A 9814-nucleotide genomic window follows, 5' to 3' on the forward strand; every position below is an offset into this window, starting at 1 on the left:
ATGCGTCAATTTCCATGGCATTTTCTTTGGTCTATCTCAAAGAGATGAGCTCTAATTCTTGGAGATTTTACACTATGGCTCTTAGGATCTTCTCCGAGAGTTGCAACACAAAAATCATAATTGATATTCTTGTCACCTTGTGCAGCTTTTTGGCATTTCTTGAAATCGCTCTGGCTTCAGCCATTTCCCTCTGATTTAGGGAACCAAAACCAACCAACATTAGTCACCCAAAATAGGACATGAATATGAATATATTTACAAATGTCACATTAATAAATAATTGAAGAAAGTAATCTACATACAAGAGAGAAAAACAACAGATTAAGATAGGAATGCAGATTAGTGAAATGTAAACTTAAAGGATAAAATTGAAGGAAAGCTATAAGGTTGAGGATGTGCGGAAAATTGTGAGATAAACGGTAGATTAAGATGGAAATGTAGATTCAGTTGATTTCTTCGCTAGTTATTCACTAACTTCATCCATCTCCTTTGATTTCTGAAATCAACTTAGCAGACATAAACATGCAAATAATTAATAGAGTGACTGATGGTTGAAGGTAAGGAAATAACATGATTCTATAGACAAAGAAATTGCAGAGTTAACAAACTTACAAAATCAATCTCCAATAGTGGGTTTGGATCTGAAGGTAAAATAACAAAAATAAAACAACTTGGAGAATATTCTCGTGCTTGGTATTTGTCTTCTGTGGTGAAGAAGAGGAAGAGTTTTCTTAAGTTTATTGGATCTCAATCGTTATTGAAGAATTAGTGGAATTTTTATAGTTATATTCAAATCAAATTCCCACCACTTTGTAGTTATCCAAAATTAAAGAGTTTTCCAAGATGAGCACGATAAAAATAAGGAATTGAACACTTTACTTGTAAATCTTGATTTAAAATTTTTCTAATAAGGAATTTAATTATTAAAGATTTTTTTTTAAATAAAATAGAGAACAAAAAATAAGGAAATTGAAAGATTTTGGTTATGGATGTATCATTTCTTATTGTTTCAATGGAATTTATTTTGCTACTGTTATAAATAATATTTATTATGGATGTCTATTACCCCAAAGAGATTGTACTTCCAATTGAAGATCTCAACTACTTCAGGATGCAATATTGGTGAAAATCACAACCATCTCATTACACAATGTTGGCAGCCAATATTTCTATTCTATGCATCTTCTATCTTGGGTGGCAATCTATTCTTCCATATCAAGATTATCTTATTGTGTGTGAGAATCATATATTGTATTTCTTTGTAGACTATGATATTACCGTATCAGAGAAGATGCTAGTTCCATTATAAATATGTAATGATTAACTCAATAAAAATGTGGAACTGATCTTATCTTTCTTCTTTATATTCAATATTTTTTTTATTTTATAACACGTTATCAGCACAATTCCGCTCAAAGTAATTGTGAACAACTCCGCTTAAAGTATTGTGTTTTGAGAAGAAAGACAGCAGACTATGTACCTCCTCGTGCATTTTTGTAAACAATGGAGTTACATTCTCCATCTTGAAATATAAGTGCATCGTGATAGAAAAGGTATGTATTTTATTGAATATAAGAATCAAATAACATATTAGGTTACCTTAACAATTGTGGTTTGTCATTAACCAATTTAAAAATAAAGATTTTATTTAGAACAAATTACACTGGCACCCCAAAATGGAGGCCTTAAAGCACTGACACCCCACTTTATGTTTTAAAAATACATAGGTCCTATTATGTAAGAATGGTTATTACTTGGTTAGTCATATCTATACAAAGACTACTATACCCTTGACTTATTCTCCAAGAAATCTATTTTCATTTATTCCAAAAAAAAACTAACCCTGTGCACGATTGGGATCTCAACGGTTTCACTTCTCATTTCTCCCTCCATTCAAACATTCTTTCATCTTCTTTCTTTCTTCTTCTTGTTTCTTTTCTTTTTCTGATTTTACGTTTCTGGTTTGCTGCAAGGAAGAGGGGACAGAAAGAGAGAGAGGCCATTTCACTTCTCATTTCTCCTTCAACGGTTTCACTTCTCATTTCTCCCTCCATTCAACCATTCTTTCTTCTTCTTTCTTTCTTTGGCATTACCAGTAGGAGAGCTTTGATGTTGACGTCGGTGAGCCTCTCTGCCTTCTGAGTTTTCCCGATTCGTGAAGATCACATCGAGAAAATCAGGTTTCCCCTTACGTTCATGAGCAGTTGCTTGGTGCTGCTTAATCATCTTTGAAATGAGAGCATCCCATTTCTTATGAAGCTTCTTCATGCTTCCTTCAATTCCCTATAAATCCATCCACGCAATTGAAGGTATGAAATCACCAATATTGAAAAACCCAGTAGACGTCATGAGCTCAACAACCATGTCCTTGAACTCGTTCGACTCGTCTCCCTTCGTAGCAAAAACTCGGCGACAACAACTTAGCCATGGCATAAGTCAACCATCTTAGGCACAACAACGGGTTCACCACGACGAGCTAACTCACACATGGCTCTTGTCATATGACCGAGTTCAGCAGAACGGACAACAACCTAGTCTTCCAAAGCCTTGCCGCCGAGCATGTGGAGGTTACTGAGCTTGCGGAGCAGCTTCCAACGAAGACCATGTCTTGCGCGTCATAGGCGATATGGGTGGCGCCGGCGTTGGGTGGGCGGTTGGAGAAGTTGAGGTCAAGTGTTTTAAGGAAGGCACGAGCAGCGTCCGGCGTGGACGCAACCGCCATGCAACAGGTGCCCATCTTAAGGTACATGACAGGGCCATGTTTCTAGGCAAGATCAAATAAGTGCCCTTCAATCTTTTTCTTTTAGTTTTTCAGATTTTAGTAAGGGCATTCGTGGAATTAAAAAAAATTAACAATGTGTTAACAGTTTTACTAATAGAATGGACTAGTGTGTTTATTGAATTGGGGTGTCTGTGTTTTTTAAACATAAAGTGGGGTGTCAGTGTTTTAAGACCTCCATTTTGGGGTGCCAATGTAATTTGCTCTTTTATTTATTTTACATAATGGTTGTTAGTCTTGCACCACAAATATTGTTAAATGCACCTGAAGTTGCAATATTTGAAACTGTAAATAAATACAGTTCTACAGATGCACATGAAGTTGCAAGATTTGAAACTGTAAATGAGTACAGTTCTGCAGATGCACTTGAAGTTGTAAGATTTGATATTATAAATGAATATAGTTCTGCATATGCACTTGAAGTTGCAAGATTTTATATTATAAATGAATATAGTTCTGTAGATGCACTTGAAGTTGCAAGATTTGAAACTGTAAATGAATACAGTTCTGCAGATGCACTTGAAGTTGCAAGATTTGAAACTGTAAATGAATATAGTTCTGCAGATGCACTTGAAGTTGCAAGATTTTATATTATAAATGAATATAGTTCTGCAGATGCACTTGAAGTTGCAATATTTGAAACTGTAAATGAATACAGTTCTGCAGATGCACTTAAAGTTGCAAGATTTGAAATTGTAAATGAATATAGTTCTGCAGATGCACATGAAGTTGCAAAATTTGAAACTGTAAATAAAACAGTTCTGCAGTTTTTTTAAATTAATTCTTTACTGAAATTATAAGGAGAAAATATTATTCATGAAAATATGCTAACAAATTTTCAAGTTTCAGATTTGTTGTTACAATAGTAATATTGTAAAAGGAGTTTTTAAAAAAATACTCTAAATGATATCATACCTATTTGTGGCTGAGTAAAATAATGGACTATAAATGAAAAATCATGAAGCTCATCCTATTTATGATTCATTCCCTGAAGTGAATGCAACAATTCATGATAAACCTGAAAGAAGGCAAAATTATAGTCCATGGTCATACTATGGAAGTGGATGAAGCAAAAGACGGAATAATTACCGATCTCATGATTGAAATAAATAAGAGAATAATAAAGATTCTCAATATAACTCTTCAAGGAATGAAGATAATATTTGTTAAACATGTATCTGTCATACTCCACAATATTTAATTAAGCTTTGTCAAACCTTAATTAAAGAAATAAAAATAATGTGGAGATAAATTGGGTTTTTCAAAATCATGATACTTGAGCAATTTTTGCCTATAAAAGATATGATTTTGATGGCCTCACAGATACTACACATCTAGATGCTGTAAACTCCTTTGAAGATAATAATTGTAGATTTGATTATGTTATTGGAGTTCAAAAAAAAAAAAAAAAATTTGATATTATGTTACTTTGTAATTCTTTTACCTTCAAATCTCATCTCATATGTTAGTTTATCTTAAATTTAATATTTTTCCTATCTAATTTATTTTTATTGATTTCTATATATCTTTTGATGTATTTTGTTTCATTTTGATAAAGAATGTAAATATTCTCTTATATGCTATGAAGCATATTATACTGAGAGAAAAATATACATATTTCTCTTATTTGATGATGCGGAAACTAATGTTCATATAAAAATTGGTAGTACAACATTGATTGAAAGCTCCGAAAGAGCTAATCTATTATTATCTGAGAGATAAAATTGGCTATAAATACTTCATTATTTGTAGTAAGTCTCAAAGAAATTTATTAAATTTTCAAGCTATTTGCCAAAATGATTATTAGATTGAAACTACAAATAATGGTAAAATGAATATCTATACAAAGGTATTAGATATTTTCTCCCAATGTATATACACGAATATCGCATGGTTGAAACACATGCTTGGGTAAATCAAAAGAACATTGATTATGACAGTTTTATTATTTGGCCTAATCGGTTGGACCATCCCGGATCAAGTATGATGCGAAAAATTATTGAAGATTCAATTGTCATCTATTGAAGAACGTTCTGGTTCTTCAATTGAGTCAATTTTCTTATTCTGCTTGTTCTCAAGGAAAATCTATCATTAGATATTCACCAGCTAAAGTTGAGATTGAACATTCTACGTTTTTGAAACGTACAGAGAGTGATATATATGGACCCATTCACCCATCATGTGGACCATTTAGATAATATATGATTTTAGTAGATGCATCTATAAAGTGGTCACATGTATGTTCATTATGAACTCGCAATTTGGTGTTTGCGAGATTGTTTGCTCAAATAATGAAATTAAGAACATAATTTATGGCTTATAAGATAAAGACAATTTGTCTTAATAATGCTGATGAATTTACATCTCAGGCATTATGATTATTGTATAACAACTGAGATCACAGTTGAATAGCCTGTTGCTCATGTTTATATCTAAAATGATTTGGTAAAATTATTTATTAAATGTCTTCAATTAATAGCTAAACCATTATTTTTGAAAACAAAACATCATTTGTACGCATCAGGCCAAAAGGTTGTCATAAATTCTCCCTATTACAATTGGTTTATGGTCAGAAGCAAAATATTTATCATTTAAATTTTTTTTGGATGTGCGGCTTATGTTCTAATTGCTCCACCACAGCGCACAAAGACGAGTTCCCAAATAAAGTTGGGAATATATGTTGGATATGATTCTTCTTATATAATTCAATATATTGCCAATGATAGGAGGTTTATTTAATGAATTAATTTTTTCAACATGATGGAGAGAGAATAAACAGTTGGAAAAAGATATTGATTATATGCATTATCATTATCTCATTAGATCCTCACATTGAGCACTGTGAACTTGAAGTTCAAAGGATAATGCAATAACAAATATTATGAATCAACTGCCAGATTTTCTGACCTGCTAAGAGTTACTAAATCTCATATTCCAGCTGTAAATGCTCCAATTAGAATTGATGTCCTAGCAGGACAATCTATCAATGCAAATGAAATTAAACCACGTTTAAAATGTGGAAGATCAATCAGTTCCAAGGATAAAATCCTAGAAAATAGAAAAGAAGCAAATGATCAAGATGGTCATAATATGGAGACAATTGATTATGAAGATTCTGAAGACATAACATTCTATAAAACTCCAAAAGAGGTTCAGGTACCTAAAAATAATAAAGAGATCTCGATTTGTTATATCATTGTTGGAAAAAGATGGAATTGGAAAGATAAAGTTGTCGATAACATTTTTGCATATTATGTTATTGTTGAAATAATGCAACAAAACGAGGATCTTGAACATAAATTTGTTGATGAATATAAATCAAGAAATGATTGGCCAAAATGTACAGACGCAATTCAAGTAGAATTAAATTCGTTTGAAAAAGTGGATCTGTAGTCCAACATCTAAGATATAAAGCCAGTGGGGGTACAAATGAGTTTTCGTGTGAAAAATGAAATGAGAAAAATAATGAAATTGTAATATATAAAGCATGAATTATGGCACAAGAATTTTCGCAGAGGCCTGGCATTTATTACATGGAAACATGTTCTTTTGTGGTGGATGCAATCACCTTCAGATATCTTATTAATCTGGCAGTATATGAAAATTTTGACATGCGTCTATTGGATATTATTACAGTCTATTTATTTGGCTCACTCAAGTGTGAAATTTATATCAAAATCCCTAAAGGATTCAAAATACCTGAAGCACATAAAAAATTCCTCGGAAGTTTGTTCAATAAGGCTTCAAAGATTATCAAGGCATCTATGGTATAATCTCCTTAGTGGATATTTAGTAAATGAAAAGTATAAAAATAATGAAATTTATTATTATGCCTTTATTAAAGGATATGAATCTAATGTTAATAAGTGTATATGAAGATGATTTAAATATCACTGGAACTCCTGAAGAGCTTCCAAAAGCAGTATATTATTTGAAGAAAGAATTTGAAATGAAAGATCTTGGAGAGACAAAGTATTGATCATTTAACGAATAGAATATTCGTTCATCAATTAACTTCTATAGAGAAGGTTTTGAAGCGATTTTTACATGGATAAAATATATCCATTGAGTACCCCAATGGTTGTAAGATCGTTTAACATAAATAAAAAATTCATTTTAACCCCGTGAAAATATGAAGAACTTACTAGTCTTGAAGTACCATATCTAAGTGCAATTGGGGCATTAATGTATCTTGCTAATAATACACAATCAGATATAGCATTTTCTATAAGTGTATTAGCACGATTTATCTCTTCTCCAATACGAAGACATTGAAATGCTATAAAACATATATTTCAATACATTCGAGAATTATTGACATTATGTTATTTTATAAATGTGGACATCAACTAACTTGTTATGCAGATGCAGGATATTTATTTGATCTACATAAAACTAGATCTCAAACATGCTATTAATTCACAAGTGAATGTTAATTATTTCATGGTGTTCAACAAACAAATTATAGCTGTGACTTCTTCAAATCATGCAAAGATAATACTGATTTATGAAGTAAGTCAACAATATATTTTGTTAAGATCAATGATACAACACATTCAGGAAGCATGTAGTCTTCTACTAGAAGAAGGGATTTCAACAATATTATATGAATATTATGTTGCATACAAAGCTCAATTGAAGGGATGATACATCAAAGAAGATAGAACGAAGCATATTTCACCGAAATTCTTCTTCACTCATGATCTTCAATGAAATGGTGAAATCTATGTTCATTGAATTTGCTCAAGTGATAATTTAACAGGTTTATTTCTTGAGGCGTTGCCTACTTCAAATTTTGAGAAGCTGGTATATGATATTGGAGTGTGCGTCCTCAAAGATACTTAATGATGTTTTTATCAGGTGGAGTAAAATACGTGCTGAACTCTTTTTCCCTTCACCATGGTTTTGTCCCACTAGAGTTTTCCTGGTAAGATTTTTTTAATGAGGCAGCTACTAATACGTATTATTTAGATATGTATACTTTTTTTCCTTCATAAGATTTTTTTCCACAGGGTTTTTTCTTAGTAAGGCTTTAACGAGGTACATTATCTTTTGGTGGACATCTAAGGGAGAGTGTTATAAATAATATTTATTATGGATGTTTATTACCCCAAAGAGATTGTACTTCCAATTGAAGATCTCAACTATCTCAGGATGCAATATTGGTGAAGATCACAACCATCTCATTACACAATGTTGGCAGTCAATATTTCCATTCTATGCACCTTCTATCTTGGGTGGCAATCTATCCTTCCATATCAAGATTATCTTATTGTTTGTGATAATCATATATTGTATCTCTTTGTAGACTCTGATATTACCATATCAGAGAAGATGCTAGTTCTATTATAAATATGTAATGACTAACCAATAAAAGTGCAGAACTGATCTTATCTTTCTTCTTTATATTCAATATCTTCTTTATTTTATAACAGCTACGAATTTATTGAATAACATAAAATTCAGACGGTCATCAATCTTTATCTTGAATGAACACAATTATTATTATTACTATATCAAAAATATATCTATCTTTCTTTATTATTAAAATTTTCAAATAAATAAAAGGGACAAACCCAATGAATAAGGAATTATCAAATACTATTGTGAATGAAATTATTAAAGAATTTTGGGCATCCTTTATTGCATCCTTCAAACAAAAATTTAATAATCAATTTTGGTTTTGGAATGTAAACAATTATTATTATATCTAACAATGAATATTACCAATAAGGAATTTTGGGCATCATTTATTGCGTCTTTCCAATAAAAGAGACGATGATGGGGTTTCAATAGGGGTGTCAACAGTTCAAGTTGGGCTGGTTTCGGGCAGAAAAACATTTCAGCTGAAACACGGTCCATTAAGAAAATAACAGTTTCAGGCCGGTGCGGTTTGGGTTCGGGCTGACTAAAGGTTTGGGCTAATGGTAAGTTGAAAATATAAGAATCTTTGATGTGATACCAAAAAATTTATTAGATATGGTTTTTCGATAGATTAAATTATAGCCTATGATTCAAGGTTTCAATTTTTGTTTTTTTTAGTAACAAATAATGGTTTGCTATTAATCTTTCTTGTAAGAATCTTCGATGTGACACTTGGTTTGGTAATTACATTAAGTGTCATGATAATTATTAGTTATAAATATATGTGTTTAACATATAATTTACATCTCATGCTTTATTTTATTATGTATTAACTTCCTCATATTATATCTATACTTTCATAATAATTCAGTATTTTATTGGTCTAGAATCTATATTGCTTATAAGCACAATCATATAAAATTATAATGTTGTATTACTTATAGAAGCTTATGCGATTGTGCAACACAAAGTGTTGCCTTGACAATTTAGTGTGTCATTAACCAACTTCAATATGATAGTTTTATTTATTGTATTTAGTGATTGCTAGTCTTGCACCATAAACGTTGTTCAATGATAGAATATTTAAGTTAAATATTTAAAACATTGTTTATTATTAGTTTTCATGTTTTCAATGATTTAATGGTCATAGAGAATTACGCACTTCATTACTTCAATATTGGAGCATGTTGTAGCTATATATTATTGATACACATGCATATATTACTTAGTATTAAATTAAATTTATTTTAATTTTTATTCTTGTCTAAAATAAACTTGTAGCATGTTAAATCTTATGAAACTTGAATTTATTGGCCTCAGTATAACAGGCAAAAACTACTTATCATAGGTGCTTGATGTTAAAATCCACATTGATGCTAAAGGTCTTGGTAATACTATTGTTTTAAAAAAAAAATTGATTAAGATAAGGCAAATGCCATGAATTTTTTTTTTCCTTATTTTTATTAATGATTGAAAGTTAAATATCCACTTGAGTTGTAAAATAATTTAAAAATAAGGTATAACCATTAAAATATGGTAATTCTTTCTAAACCTCACTATGAATTGATGTACTTGAAGTTGTAAGATCTTAAAATTGCAAGTGAATACAATTCTATGGTTTTTAAAATTAGTTTTCAATTGATATTATGTGGAGAAAGTATTACTAATAAC

This window comes from Hakea prostrata, chromosome 10 (assembly GCF_041222555.1).
Source record: "Hakea prostrata isolate BN-2017 chromosome 10, UWA_Hpros_2, whole genome shotgun sequence".
Taxonomy (NCBI): Eukaryota; Viridiplantae; Streptophyta; class Magnoliopsida; order Proteales; family Proteaceae; genus Hakea; species Hakea prostrata.